The sequence below is a fragment of the Erinaceus europaeus genome, chromosome 18 (assembly GCF_950295315.1).
Source record: "Erinaceus europaeus chromosome 18, mEriEur2.1, whole genome shotgun sequence".
NCBI lineage: Eukaryota > Metazoa > Chordata > Mammalia > Eulipotyphla > Erinaceidae > Erinaceus > Erinaceus europaeus.
The window spans coordinates 3597520-3611793 of NC_080179.1; the positions used below are offsets into that span (position 1 = coordinate 3597520).

At 49.8% G+C, this 14274-nt stretch overlaps 1 protein-coding gene across 5 annotated transcripts in view; it reads right to left on the reverse strand.

Moving 5' to 3' along the window:
* The window catches only part of MYO1B (myosin IB), a 178784-nt gene that overhangs the window by 155079 nt on the left and 9431 nt on the right, over positions 1-14274 (reverse strand). The window contains exon 1 of one of the 5 annotated variants that reach the window (XM_060177565.1): positions 1071-1144. The exons of the other annotated variants lie outside the window; for them this stretch is intronic. The gene's annotated coding sequence lies outside the window, so the exon portion shown is untranslated. Of the gene's footprint in view, positions 1-1070; positions 1145-14274 lie in introns of those variants that run through there. 5 annotated transcript variants of the gene reach the window in all.

Consider the following 14274-nt stretch of genomic DNA (forward strand, 5'->3'; position numbering starts at 1 on the left):
CCCTGCAGGTGGGGAACGGGGGGGTCAAACCGGGATCCTTAATGCCGGTCCTTGCACTTTACGCCACGTGCGCTTAACCCGCTGCGCTACCACCTGGCCCCCTTTTCTAATGTTTTGAAAGCATTACTGACTTACTAAACCTGCTATAATCCTGCATTTCTCTAAATACATTTAAACAGAAAGCATCAAAAGACTCACAATACAGCAATCAGCCTTTACAAAATGCTATAATAATGAAATTGAGACAAAATCTGAAGTTTATTAACATTTACATTTGCTAAATTTAAATGTTTACATATTAACTAAATGAGAAGCCTAGTTTTGCTCATTTCCAAATGTCCTGTGGGATACAGCAATAATTTCATATCATTATACAAGGATCAGACAGGCATGCACACTTGTTCATACACATACACAAGCATGCATTAAACAACTGTTATCCCTTATGCCATGGAAAGACTCACACAATAAATCTAAGGGAATTTTTGGTAAAAAATATAATATTCAATACACGACACCATAAATGCCTGATTATGCAAAGTTCAAATCCTTCGACAAGCAAGTTTATTTTAAAAAATTCATAATGCCACACTATTATATACACCATCAAATTGAAATGAAGAAAAGCTTGCAAGTCAGAGTCGGGCGGTAGCGCAGCGTGTTAAGCACAGGTGGCGCAAAGCACAAGGACCGGCGTAAGGATCCTGGTTCGAGCCCCAGCTCCCCTGCAGGGGAGTCACTTCATAAGCAGTGAAGCAGGTCTGCAGGTGTCTGTCTTTCTCTCCCCCTCTCTGTCTTCCCCTCCTCTCTCCATTTCTCTCTGTCCTATCCAACAACGACATCATCAATAAAACAAGGGCAACAAAAGGGAATAAGTAAACAAATAAATATTTTTTAAAAAACTGACAAGTCACAACTCACCCTTAATCATGGTCCTTCAACAGGCACTCAGTGGTCAGTCAGTCACACAGAGAACTGGCTGACTGGCTAGGTAGACAGACACCTGCAGAGAATTCTGTCTAAACGCCATAAGCATAACGTCCCCTAGTTTAGAAATGAAAACCGCTTACCAGCTTTTCATCCCCATTGTTCTTTCCACTGGTTTAACCAGCACTTTAACATTCAGTTCACAGGACAGAGAGAGACAAACATTGGCTGTGACAGGGAGAACTAAAGGACAGCAAATATTTTGCACACAGATAAGAGGAAATAGGTCAATGCCCTGTGGACAGGAGGAAGAGGCCTTCGCTCCTACCCACGACTGTGCTGTCTGGTCAACCACCCGCACTGTCTCTTACCCACAGCCTACGGCTCTGAGGAGGCACCTGACAGCGGCCACAGCGAGGGGGGCAGACGTGTATGAACTACTCCCTAGGCAAGCTAGTTCGTGGGCAAAAGAAAAATCAATCAATCAATCAATCAATAAAATACTGAAAAGCGATGAAACACATACCTAAGCAAACCGTTTCAAGTCAGCTCCTGTCCGTGTATCTGCCAGCCTCGGGTCTCGTTTGTGTTTTCTCTGGGTACGTGTCCACTGGCTGCAGGGCCCAGGGATGAGGCGATGCCCTTTAGGCCATCCTCACAGTGACTTGTACAGACCACTGAGGCCTTGGTTTCAGGAGCAGCAGTGACCCCCCAAAGGGCAAGACCCTCACACACGGCCCACATAAAGAAAGGCTGGTGTGCAGCAGGCCCCTACCTGACCTGTAGAAGACCCTCTCCCATCCCCAAGAGTGTGGTACTACGAGAATTCTCACGCTTAAAACAATCACACGGAGGGCCAGGAGGTAGCGCAGTGGGTTAAGTGCAGGTGGTGCAAAGTGCAAGGACCTGCGTAAGGATCCCGGTTCCAGCATCAGGGCTCCCCACCTGCAGGAGGGTCGATTCACAGGCGGTGAAGCAGGTCTGCAGGTGTCTATCTTTCTCTCCCCCTCTCTGTCTTCCACTCCTCTCTCCATTTCTCTCTGTCCTACCCAACAGCAATAACAACAGCAATGACAACAATAATAATGATAATAACAAGGTCAACAAAATGGGGAAAATGACCTACAGGAGCAGTGGATTCGTAGTGCAGGCAGCGATAACCCTGGAGGCAAACACACACACACACACACACACACACTAAAAAAAAAAAAAGATGTAATTAGATTAAAATAAGGCCATTAGGGCAGATAGCATAGGGTAGATAGCATAATGGTTATACAAACAGATTCTCATGCCTGAGGCTCCAAAGACCCAGGTTCAATCCCCCATACCACCATAAGCCAGAGCTGAGCAGTGCTCTGGTTATAACTAAATAAATAAACAAACAAATAATAAAACAAGGCTATTCGAGTGGACCCTAATCCAGTCCGACCACCATCATATAAGGAGAGGTGACTGGGACCCAGACAGCACAGGCTGAGGAGTGATCCGACCGTCTGGGGACACACTGAGAACACAGCCATCACCAAGCCGGGCGTGGCCTCAAACCCGTGGAAATCCTGCCTGGGGACTCCGGCCTCCAGGACTGAGAGGGATGCCTTTCTGCTGTGACACCAGCAGCATTGGGTGCTGTGTCATGTGGGTCCTCACAATGACCCTACGAGCCTTTCTGGCACCTGCCAACTTGCCGTCTCTTCCTCCAGAGCCCAGGTCTGTGGCCGGGTGTGGCTCCGACAGGGGCCTGAGCTCGGGCCACCACCCCTGCCATGTGGCCAGCCACCGCCTCTCTCCCTGAATCTCAGGGCTGCCCTGGCCATGGGGTCACTTCCTGACCCCACACTCCTCATTTTCTCTGCAGGAATCTCCCTGTGCACATCCCAGAATAATGTTCCCGAGCTCTTTTTCCTAAGTACTCTTTAATCATAAAGCATTCGTGTTTTTTAAATATTTTGATGTATTTATTATCAAACAGAGACAGAGAGAAATTGAGAGGGGAGGGGGAGACAAAAAGGGAAAGAGACGGAGAGACCCCTGCAGCCCTGCTTCACCACTCATGAAGCTTTCCTCCCTGCAGCTGGGGGCCAGGGGCTTGAACCTGGGTTCTCGGGCACTGTAATGTGTGCGCTTAACCAGGTGCACCACCGCCTGGTCCCTGCTCCTCAGGGTTCTGACACACTCTTTCCCCCTCTTCTCCATCCACCTTCTATGACACCCTACATACACCATCTGCTGCAATCACACCTCGATCGATGCCTGTGATCTCTTCACCAGCTCCTGCCTTGGCCTTGGCCTTGGCCCTGAGCACCAGGGCCATCCTTTCAAAGGTCTGCTGAACCTCACTCCCTTCCTGTGTCAGCGCCCCTCATCCCGACCTGAGTAGGCCCCTGCGAGTCTGACAGAGACGGTCAGTCCCATTAGGCACAGGTCCAACACGTGGGAGTCATCCCAGACAGCCTCATGCCAACATCTCCCAGCCCACTCAAATCCAGTCACCATATCCTCCCCAAGGGCCAAAGCAGGACATCCAAAATCCTTGTCCTACTCATCTAGCTCTCGATACCGACTGCAGAAAGTCATCCAAAATATGCAAAGGTTACACACACACACACACACACACACACACACACACACACACACGGTCTTTTCAGTCTTATTTATTTACAACAAAATGGCAAAAAAATAACTTAAATATGAGAAAGGGATGTTTAGGGGGAAATTGTGGTTCCAATGAAATAAGATAAAACAGGAAAATTTATTTTTAAAGAATATGCATCAATAAAGAAAATATATTCTGGGGAGCCAAGATGGCAGCTTAGAGACAGACAACACCTGGTGTGAGCTCAGCAAGGGAGCTGCATCAACCTGGGAATCTCAGGTGAGGCCACCAGGGTCCAGACGCTATCATGACGCCAACTGGACTTCCCTGGACAGACAACCCCACCAATGTGTCCTGGAGCTCCGCTTCCCCAGAGCCCTGTCCCACTAGGGAAAGAGAGAGACAGGCTGGGAGTATGGATCCACCTGTCAACACCCATGTTCAGCGGGGAAGCAATTACAGAAGCCAGACCTCCCACCTTCTGCATCCCACAATGACCCTGGGTCCATACTCCCAGAGGGATAAAGAATAGGAAAGCTGTCAGGGGAGGGGAGGGGACACGGAGTTCTGGTGGTGGGAATTGTTTTGAGCTGTACCCCTCTTATCCTAAAGTCTTGTCAATACTTCCATTTTATAAAGAAAAATTAAAATAAAGAATCCCCTCCCAAAAAAAGAAAATATATTCTGGGGGCCAAGTGGTGGCACTCCTGGTTAAGGACCCAGGTTCGAACCCTCAGTCCCTAGCTGCGGAGGGAAAGCTTTGTGAGTGGTGGAGCGGGGCTTCAGCTGTCTCTCTGTCTCTCTCCCTCTCTATCTCCCCCTATTTCTGGCTGTCTTTATTCAATAAAAAAGAAAAGATGATTTTTAAAAAATTTTTAATAAAGTCTATACAGTGTAACTGCAATCATTTTAAAAGGTTTGGAACAAAATATTCAGAATTGACCATCACTGATATTTTTAACGAACTAGCTCAAGAAGTGTCTTAAATTGTTGGGGTTTTTTTTTTAAGTTACAAAATAAAATCACATTTCTTTTCCAAATGATTCTCCAGTACAAATGTCCCATGAAAGCTGGAGTAGCCTTGGACTTTCTGACTTCCTTGTTTTCACAGGGTGAACAAGAAATCTGACAGGAATTCCCTCCGACTGCCACCCCAGCTCCCTGTTACAGCTACTGCACTACCCAGCGCAAAGTCCCTGAAATGGAGCCCCCCCCCCCCCCCGCCCAAAATCCTACTGCAATTGTAGCCTTCAACATGAGAGCCTAAAAAACTGGTTAATTCTTCCAAGAAATCCAAATGGACATAAAAACAGCTGCAAGATTATGACTCTGGGCTCCGCACATGTGCCAGTTACCCAATGTCCCAGGAAGAACAGATGAGCTCGCAGGGCCGCTACCACGAGTGCGACACAGGAAGCTGAGCCACGAGGTGAACCCAGTCCCTCCTACCCCAAGCACCTGAGGGCCCACCGGCCAACAGGTAAGGCAGAGACCTCCTCTCTGCCCCCAGAGAAGGCAGCTTAGCAATTCTCCTTTAGAAAACTACCTTAAGAAATCACCTTTTATTCTCATTTATTATTATTGTTATGGGGGGATTAATGGTTTACAATAAACACAGTTGTTGGTATATGTGTAACATTTCTCCGTTTTCTGCAAAACACTCTCATCTCCACTCAAAGTCCTCCCCCACTGTCATGATCCAGGACCTGAACCCTCCACCCACCCCAGAGTCCTTACTTTGGTGCAACACACCAACTCCAGTCCAAGTTCTGCTTAGTGTTTTCCCTTCTGATCTTGTTTTTCAGCTTCTACGCCGATGACATCTGCTGTGCAACTCAGGCATCCAAGTTTGACATCCTCGAGGAAACACTCAGAAAGACATGTCTCTGATATCTGATGACTGTAAAAAATGGCGACTAATCCCTAGCACTGCAAAAACGGTATCATCTGTTTTCCATCTACACCACGCCTCGGCCTCGCGTGAGCTTAATGTGCAGCTTGGCGATACGAGAATCCGGCATGAAGCCCAGCCAGTCTATCTTGGCGTTACTCTCGATCGCACCCTGTCATTTCACGAACATCTCATAAAAACTGCAGCAAAGGTGGGCGCGAGGAATCACATCATTGCAAGACTGGCCAGCTCCTCATGGGGCGCGAGCGCTGCCACACTGCGATCATCCTCTCTGGCATTCTGCTATTCCACTGCAGAATACTGTGCCCCAGGATGGTTCCGTAGCCCCCATGTCCACTTGGTCGATTCCAAATTATATTCCTCCATGAGGATCATTTCTGGAACCATCCGTTCCACCCCGGTTCCATGGCTGCCAGTTCTCAGCAGCATCGCCCCGCCAGATATTCGTCGGGATGCGGCATCATCTAAGTTCATTTCCCACGTCTACGCCCGACCGGACCTGCCAATATACGCGGATATCTTCGCCCACCCTGTCCAACGCTTGACGTCTCGTCACCCAATCTGGTCCCCTACGCCTACACTGAACTTCTCTGTTCCAGTCTCTTGGAAACAGAGCTGGCAGTCAGCTGAGGTCAAGAACAAACACCTCATCACAGACCCCTGCGAGCGTCAACCCGGCTTTGACCTAGCACGTTATGATCGGGCCCTCCTCCATCGCTATCGAACAGGCCATGGCCGGTGCGCCGCTATGTTCCATTGCTGGGGAGCCAGAGACGACCCGAACTGCCCCTGCGGCTCCAGACAGACTATGACCCACATAGTCAACGACTGCCACCTCTCCAGATTCAAAGGAGGTCTCGAAACTTGACATCAGGCTCAACCTGACGCTGTTGACTGGCTACGGAAGAAGGGCAAACGCTAGAAGAAGAAGCTTCTGCCTGAGAGTGAGATCATCCCATATTCATCCTTCTGTTTCTGACTTATTTCACTTAACATGATTTCTTCAAGCTCCATCTGAGATTGGCTGAAAATGGTGAAGTCACCATTTTTATAGCTGAGTAGTATTCCATTATGTATCTAGACCACAACTTGCTTAGCCACTCATCTGTTGTTGGACACCTGGGTTGCTTCCAGGTTTTGGCTGTTACAAGTTGTGCTGCTATGAACACAGGTGCACACAGGTCTTTTTGGAGGGGTATGTTGGGTTCCTTAGGATCTAACCCCAGGAGAGGAACTGCAGGGTCATAGGGTAGGTTCAATTTTAGTACTTCTGGGAGTTCTCCAGACTGTTCTCCACAGAGGCTGGACCCACTGACATCCCCACTGGCAGCAAAGTACCAGTCATTTTGTGTGCTGGAACCCCAGGCTCAGGCAGACAGACACCTGCAGACCTGCTTCACCACCTGTGAAGCGACTCCCCTGCAGATGGGGAGCCGGGGGCTCGAACCCGGATCCTCATGCCGGTCCTTGCGCTTTGCGCCACGTGCGCCTAAGCCACTGCGCTACCGCCCGGCTCCGAATTTACTGAAATTTTGCTAGACTTCTTCACCATAGAGAAAGAACTCTGGGGACGGGCAGTGGCGCACCCAGTTAAATGCACGTGGACCCAGATTCAAGCCCCTGGTCCCCACCTGCAGAGGGGATGTTTCACAAGTGGGGAAGCACTGCTGCAGGTCCCCTGTCTGTCTGTCTGTCTGTCTATCTATCTATCATCTATAACTCCTTTCCCTCTCTCCCTTCTCTCTCAACTTCCGTCTCTATGCAAAAAAAAAGTATAATAAAAAAGAAAGAATTCTCATATTCGCCTTACCTTCACATTAGGCATCTATGTGTAGAGATGAAAGGCATAATCGGCAGGAAACATTATAGATAAGGTAGAGAATGCCTCAGTTCATTCAAGGCCCCTTCCCACACTTCTTCTGATAACCTGTGGAATCTGCGGTCTGTGTATTTCTCAAGGCGTCACACAACACTGCTGTGATCCCTGCTTTGAAGTCTGCACCAGTGCTGCTCTGAGACACGTCCGGAAAATCACACTGAAGACTGCACTCCAGTGGGGACTAAACTTGGCAGGAGCAGCCATTTCTCCACTTCCCTCTGCGCCAGAGGAAAGTCAGACTCTTAGTGTTTTTATTCACTTATTATTGGAGAGAGACCGAGAGAAACTGAAGGGGGAGCAGGAGATAGAGAGGAAGAGAGACACCTGCAGCCCTGCTTCGCCACTCGTGAAGCTTTGCCCCTGCGGGTGAGGACCAGGGCCTTGAACTCGGGACCTTGTGCACTGTGATGCGGGCGCTTAGTCAGGTGTGCCACCACTTAGCCCAGGAGAGCTGAACTTTTAAATAGTCACTAAAATCTACAGGCTTTTCAGCAACTGTGTCAGATTTGACAAGCATATTTTTATAAATGTGCATTTTGCTAATTTTCCAGAATTCTGTTCTTCCAGTTTGGGAACGCTGAAAAATGCTAATAACATACCAAAATGGTAACAGTACACATGACCCTGAACAAAACAAAGGATAAATTGAAATTCGGCATGTCCTCCATGTCCCTGCCTTTCAAACTCCAAAGACGCCTCCGTGTTTCCACACATCTACAGAGCCCGGTTAACTCCAGTGAGTCACTAAAAAAAGGCAACTTGAGATTTCTGAGCATAACGTTACATCTATTTTTAACAACTAAAAAATAATGAAATTGACTCTTTTCTTTGGAATTGCAGAACCGTGCATGGGTCCTGCTGAATGGCTGGGAACAGAGGGAGGTGAGGGTTTCAAAGGTGCGGATTTGGGGCGGGAACAGTTCAGTGGGCGAGCCTGTGCCTGCAGATGCCTTAGGCCCTGCCCGACCCCTGGAAGCAGGGCTGCCTGAATGGTGGAGCAGCGCTTTGGGGGCTGCCTCTCCCTCCTCCCCTCCTCTCCCTCTGCCTCTCTCCTCCCCCTTCCCTTCCTATCCCTCCTCTTCCTCCCCCTCCCTCCTCCTCTCCCTCCTCCCCCTCTCCTCTCTCTCCTCCCCCTCTCCCTCTTCCTCTCCAAGAAAGAAGTAGAGAATGAAAAATCTGCCCGGTCAAGCAGCTCGTCTCAGTGGCATAACATGTGTGAGGCCCTGGGTTTATTCCCACTCACCACACAGAAAAGGGGAGGAAGAAAAAATTCTTTTTAAAAAGAGAAATTTCCAAGGAGGAGGAGGGGAACAGGAGGCCCAGAAACAGAGGCCAGAGGCGCACTCAGGGCAGAGAAATAAACGGGACAGCGACAGTGACAGAGAAGCAGACGTTAAAACAGAACTTCGCAAAAGAAGAGAAGTTCACTAAGGGCAGCAGGGAGGAAACAGTACTCTGTCTAAAACAGTACTCTGTCTAAGAAACAGTACTCTGTCTAAAACAGTACTCTGTCTAAAACAGTACTCTGTCTAAGAAACAGTACTCTGTCTAAAACAGTACTCTGTCTAAGAAACAGTACTCTGTCTAAAACAGTGCTCTAAGAAACAGTACTCTGTCTAAACAGTACTGTCTAAAATAGTGCTCTAAGAAACAGTACTCTGTCTAAAACAGTACTCTGTCTAAGAAACAGTACTCTGCCTAAGAAACAGTACTCTGTCTAAAACAGTACTCTGTCTAAAACAGTGCTCTGTCTAAAATAGTGCTCTAAGAAACAGTACTCTAAGAAACAGTACTCTGTCTAAAACAGTACTCTGTGTAAGAAACAGTACTCTGTCTAAGAAACAGTAGTCTGTGTAAGAAACAGTACTCTGTCTAAGAAACAGTACTCTATCTAAAATAGTACTCTGTCTAAAACAGTGCTCTAAGAAACAGTACTCTGTCTAAAACAGTACTCTAAGAAACAGTACTCTATCTAAGAAACAGTACTCTGTCTAAGAAACAGTACTCTGTCTAAGAAACAGTACTCTGTGTAAGTACTCTAAGGAGTACTTCCTCCTTCTTCCAACCCCACTACAGACAAACACGTAGGCACAACTGCCTGCCGTCTTTCACATTTAAAAAAGTTTTTATTATCTTTATTTATTTATTGGATAGAGACAGCCAGAAATCTAGAGGAAGGGGGTGACAGAGAGGGAGAGACAGAGAGACACCTGCGACACTGCTTCATCACTCGCAGGGCTTTCCCCTGCAGGTGGGGGCCGGGGGCTCGAACCTGGGTCCTTGTGCACTGTCACACGTGTGCTCAAGCAGCTGCACCACCACCCAGCCCCGGCTTGCACATTCTTATTTGTAAAGAAGCAGAACAAGCCCATCACAGCAGCTGTGAAGTGCTGCCCGAAAGCACCCAGCCACTGTCACCTGGTGCAAGGCCTCCGGGGCAGGGACAGGGCGGGCGGGGGTCCTGGTGGCAGGAGTCACGTGGCGGGGGGGCGCGGGTCCTGGTGGCAGGAGGCACGCGGCCGGGGGGCGGGGGTCCTGGTGGCAGGAGGCACTGGGACTGGCCACACACCCTGCGCACCCCGATCACACCCCAGGCCTTGGCTGAGACCCCCGGGCGGAGCGGGGGGCAGACTGGCTGCAAGGTCCCTCCCAGGCAAACAAACAGGGCTTCTCCCCGTCCCCAAGTGCACAGCCCGGGACTCTGATGGGCCAGGGACTCCTCTGATGGGCCTGGGACTCCTCTGATGGGCCTGGGACTCTGATGGGCCTGGGACTCTGATGGGCCTGGGACTCCTCTGATGGGCCCGGGACTCCTCTGATGGGCCCAGGACTCTGATGGGCCTGGGACTCCGATGGGCCCGGGACTCCGATGGGCCCGGGACTCTGATGGGCCCGGGACTCTGATGGGCCTGGGACTCTGATGGGCCCGGGACTCTGATGGGCCCGGGACTCCTCTGATGGGCCCGGGACTCTGATGGGCGCCCGGGGCAACGACAGCGGCTCTCTCGTGAGATCAGGAGGACTGCAGGGGGACAGCGGCCCCAGCCACACCACTGAGGCGGCTCTCTCAGCACCCACAGACCCCAGACTCCCTGGAGGAGGAAGAGGAACTCGCTTACTCAGAAGAGATGTGCTCCTGCCGTCCTAACTGCCACAGCGCCGAGCCAAGCACCACTCTCTGGGTCTCACTAAGAAGGGCCTAAGCACTGGCGACACAAACCTCCATCGTCTCCCAGAACTCCAGAGAGCGCACCTCACTGTCTTTTTCCTTAGTGCCAACCCACCCTTTGTATTTTTTATTATATTTATGTATTGGGTAAAGACAGCCAGAAATCAGAGGGAAGTGGGTGACGGAGGGAGAGAGGCAGAGAGACGCCTGCAGCCCCGTCTCACCACTCGTAAAGCTGCAGGTGGGGCCCTGGGGCTCGGACCCGGCTCCTTGTGCACTGTGACGTGTGTGCTCAGTCAGGTGGGCGACCACCCGGCCAGGACCCCCAGCTCACCCACCAGGGCATCATGAGACAGGCCCCGTACCCTCACCTCAAGTCTCGCCCCGCACTTCTGCTCTCAGCCTCCCTTCATAGCGTCTGCCACAACACATTGATGTCACAAATTTTATCTGTAAGCATCTCTCCTACGACACGCTTCCCTCAGACTTCATGAAAACAGAAGTCACAGTTTCTGTGCGCTAGGGGAGAGTCAGTGTCTGGCTTGGCAACTATTTGATGGGGGGGAGAAGGAAAAAGAGGAAGAGAAGAGGAAGAGGAAGAGAAGAGGAAGAGGAAGAAAAAGAGGAGAGGAAGACAAGAGGAAGAGGAAGAGAAAAAGAAAAAGAGGAAGAGAAAGAGGAAGAGGAAGAGAAAGAGGAGAGGAAGAGGAAGAGGAAGAGGGAGAGGGAGAGAGAGACGGAGAGGGAGAGGGAGAGGGAGGAAGAGAGAGGGAGAGAGAGGGAGAGGGAGGGAGAGGGAGAGGGAGAGGGAGAGGGAGAGGGAGAGGGAGAGGGAGAGGGAGGAAGAGAGAGGGAGAGGGAGAGGGAGGAAGGGAGAGGGAGAGGGAGAGGGAGAGGGAGAGGGAGAGGGAGAGGGAGAGGAGGGAGAGGGAGAGGGGAGGGAGAGGGAGAGGGAGAGGGAGAGGGAGAGGGAGAGGGAGAGGGAGAGGGAGAGGGAGAGGGAGAGGGAGAGGGAGAGGGAGAGGGAGAGGGAGAGGGAGAGGGAGAGGGAGAACATTAGCAGGCTGGGCTGTGGAGTGGTGGCTGAAGCCCCGGTCTGGTAATATGAAGTCCTAAGTTAGGCCCCTGGCATCACCCTTGCCAGAGCAATGTTCTAGTTCTCTTCTAGCTCTTTATTAAATAAAGCTTTAAAAATCATCATCATAAAGTAAGAGATAGCACGACAGCATGAAAGAACTAAAGTCACACCACCCCCACCTCCCACCACCCCGTCCTTACTTCTAGAAACACTACGTGAAATTTTCAAACTAAAATGAACTCCAGTCTGCCCATGACAGGTCGCCTCACACTCTATTTCAAAATTCAGGGCCCACGAGCAAACACACGTGTGAACATCAACACGGCTCAATGCGAAGAGCACCGAAGAGCAGGCACAGCGTGAAGGCCCGCTGCTCAGGGCGACACTCACAGCAGCGTGATGAGCGGTGCCCGTCACGAGGGGCACCTGGTACCATCTGACACATGACATCAGAAAACACTGCTGCCGGGCACCAAAGAGCAGAGTCAGCGCAGGGTGGATGTCAGGCCATGAACACAGCGACTAGCCTGCGATTCTATATAAACGTAACGCCTTTCCAGAAACTTGAGGCTGAAAATATGATTGAGGGGGGCGAGGCAGTAGCACGAGGACCCGCACAGGGATGCCAGTGTGAGCCCCCCGCTGCCCACCCACAACGGGGACGCTTCATGAGCAGTGAAGCAGGGCTGCAGGCGTCTCTCTTTCTCTCTCCCTCTCTATCCCCCCCTCCTCTCTCAGTTTATCTCTGTCCTGTCCAATAAAATGGAAAAACAGCCACCAGGAGCAGTGGATTTGTAGTGCTGGCGCCAAGCCCCAGTGATAATCTTAGGGGGAAAGGAAAAAAGAAAAGAAAAGAAGAAAGAAAGAAGATATACAGATGCTCCGGGAGCCAGGCGATGGCGCAACTAAGCGCCCGCATCCCAGGGCACAAGGACCCTGGTTCAAGCTCCTGGTCCCCACCTGCAGGGGGAAAGCTTCATGAGTGGTGAAGCAGGGCTGCAGGTATCTATCTATCTCTCTCCCTCTTTATCTCCCCCCTTCCCCTCTCAATTTCTCTCTGTTGCTATCCAATAATAAAGAAATAAAAATATTTAAAATATAGACAGACAGACAGACGCATGCTTCAGGAACACATGTTCCCATTACCCTCTCTGAAGGCAGAGAGAAGAGGTGTGCCGTGCTCCATCAGCGACACAGACATGCAGAACGGCATTTTGTTTGAATTCTCATCATTTGATTGTGGCTGGTGTGTAAAGTCACTATGAACTAGGGTCAATACTTCAAATATCTTTTATTTTTTTTAAGCTGTAAAACAATAAATGTCACACATTTTTGTTTCTGTTGTTTTAAGATGGCTTATCAACACTGTATCGGCATGATGAACGGGTGGAAGAAGTTTCTAAGATGAAGGACACATCAAAGAGAGAGAAAGAATAAGAAGGTGTGCAGGTCTATTTGAGAGAGAATCAGTTCTGACTTGGACATTCGTATTCCCAGGGAAAATCAGGAAGAAACCCACGTAGAACCTGAACACAAAAGTGACTACAGGAGTACTGTCTACATAATGACACCCCCCATCCACACACACATACTCCCCCCCAAAAAAGAGGCCCAACAACCACAGAAGCAGGGACGTGGACATACTCTACCCCACCCTGGGAGCTTCAGGCGACATCCCTGACAAAGATACCTATTTAACATGTTACTTAACCAGCATTAACTTGGCCAAGAAGTCCCTCTGTATTCTAACATCTAACTTTACATATTTGTCCCCAGTCTAAATCTTTATGAATCTACAAACTCACCTTGAGTAACCTGCTTTTTGGAGGAGTAAAAGTTGAACCAGAAACAGAAGCTGGAGGGTTTGGAAAATGAGCAGCAAAAGAGGAACCAGTAAGACAAGCAGAGCAGCCGACTGGATGGGTGTTCAGGATCCCAAAGAGCAGGAAAGCAGAAAAAGTTTCTGAAATTCAAACTCCAGAAGGTGACGGCAACACTAGTATGAACAGTGGGACCAAGAAGATCAGCTACCAGGTAACAGGCACTAAGTTTGGGGTTAGGTAGGTTTGAGAGAGAGGTATACTCCCCCAAAGGGAGCTGAGCAAGGACTTACAGGACTTGGGATCAAGGTCCCAGATCTGCTGCCTCTGGTCAACTCTACAAGCCTTAGCACGCAGCCATCGCCACAACGGGGGACGTTACATCACAACGCCAATATGGCCAAACTCTATTTTACTTTTTTTATTTATTAATTTTTTTGCCTCCAGGGTTATCACTGGGGCTCGGTGCCTACACTGTGAATCCACTGCTACTAGAGGCCATTTTCCCCATTTTGTTGCCCTTGTTGTAATTGTTATTGTTGTTGGATAGGACAGAGAGAAATGGAGAGAGGAGGGGAAGACAGAGGGGGGGGGGGGGGAGAAAGACAGACACCTGCAGACCTGCTTCACCACCTGTGAAGCGACTCCCCTGCAAGTGGGGAGCTGGGGGCTCGAACTGGGATCCTCATGCTGGTCCTTGCGCTTTGTGCCATGTGCGCTTAGCCTGCTGTGCCACCGCCCAGCCCCCTTCCAAACTCTATTTTAAAGTAGTTGTGAAACGGACAGGATAGAGAGGAAGACTAAAACAATTCAAAACTCTGAGGATAGGAATTTAAATAAAAGGCTGAGATGGTTTGAAGAGATCATATAATTCTGGATGTAAGCAAGGCAGC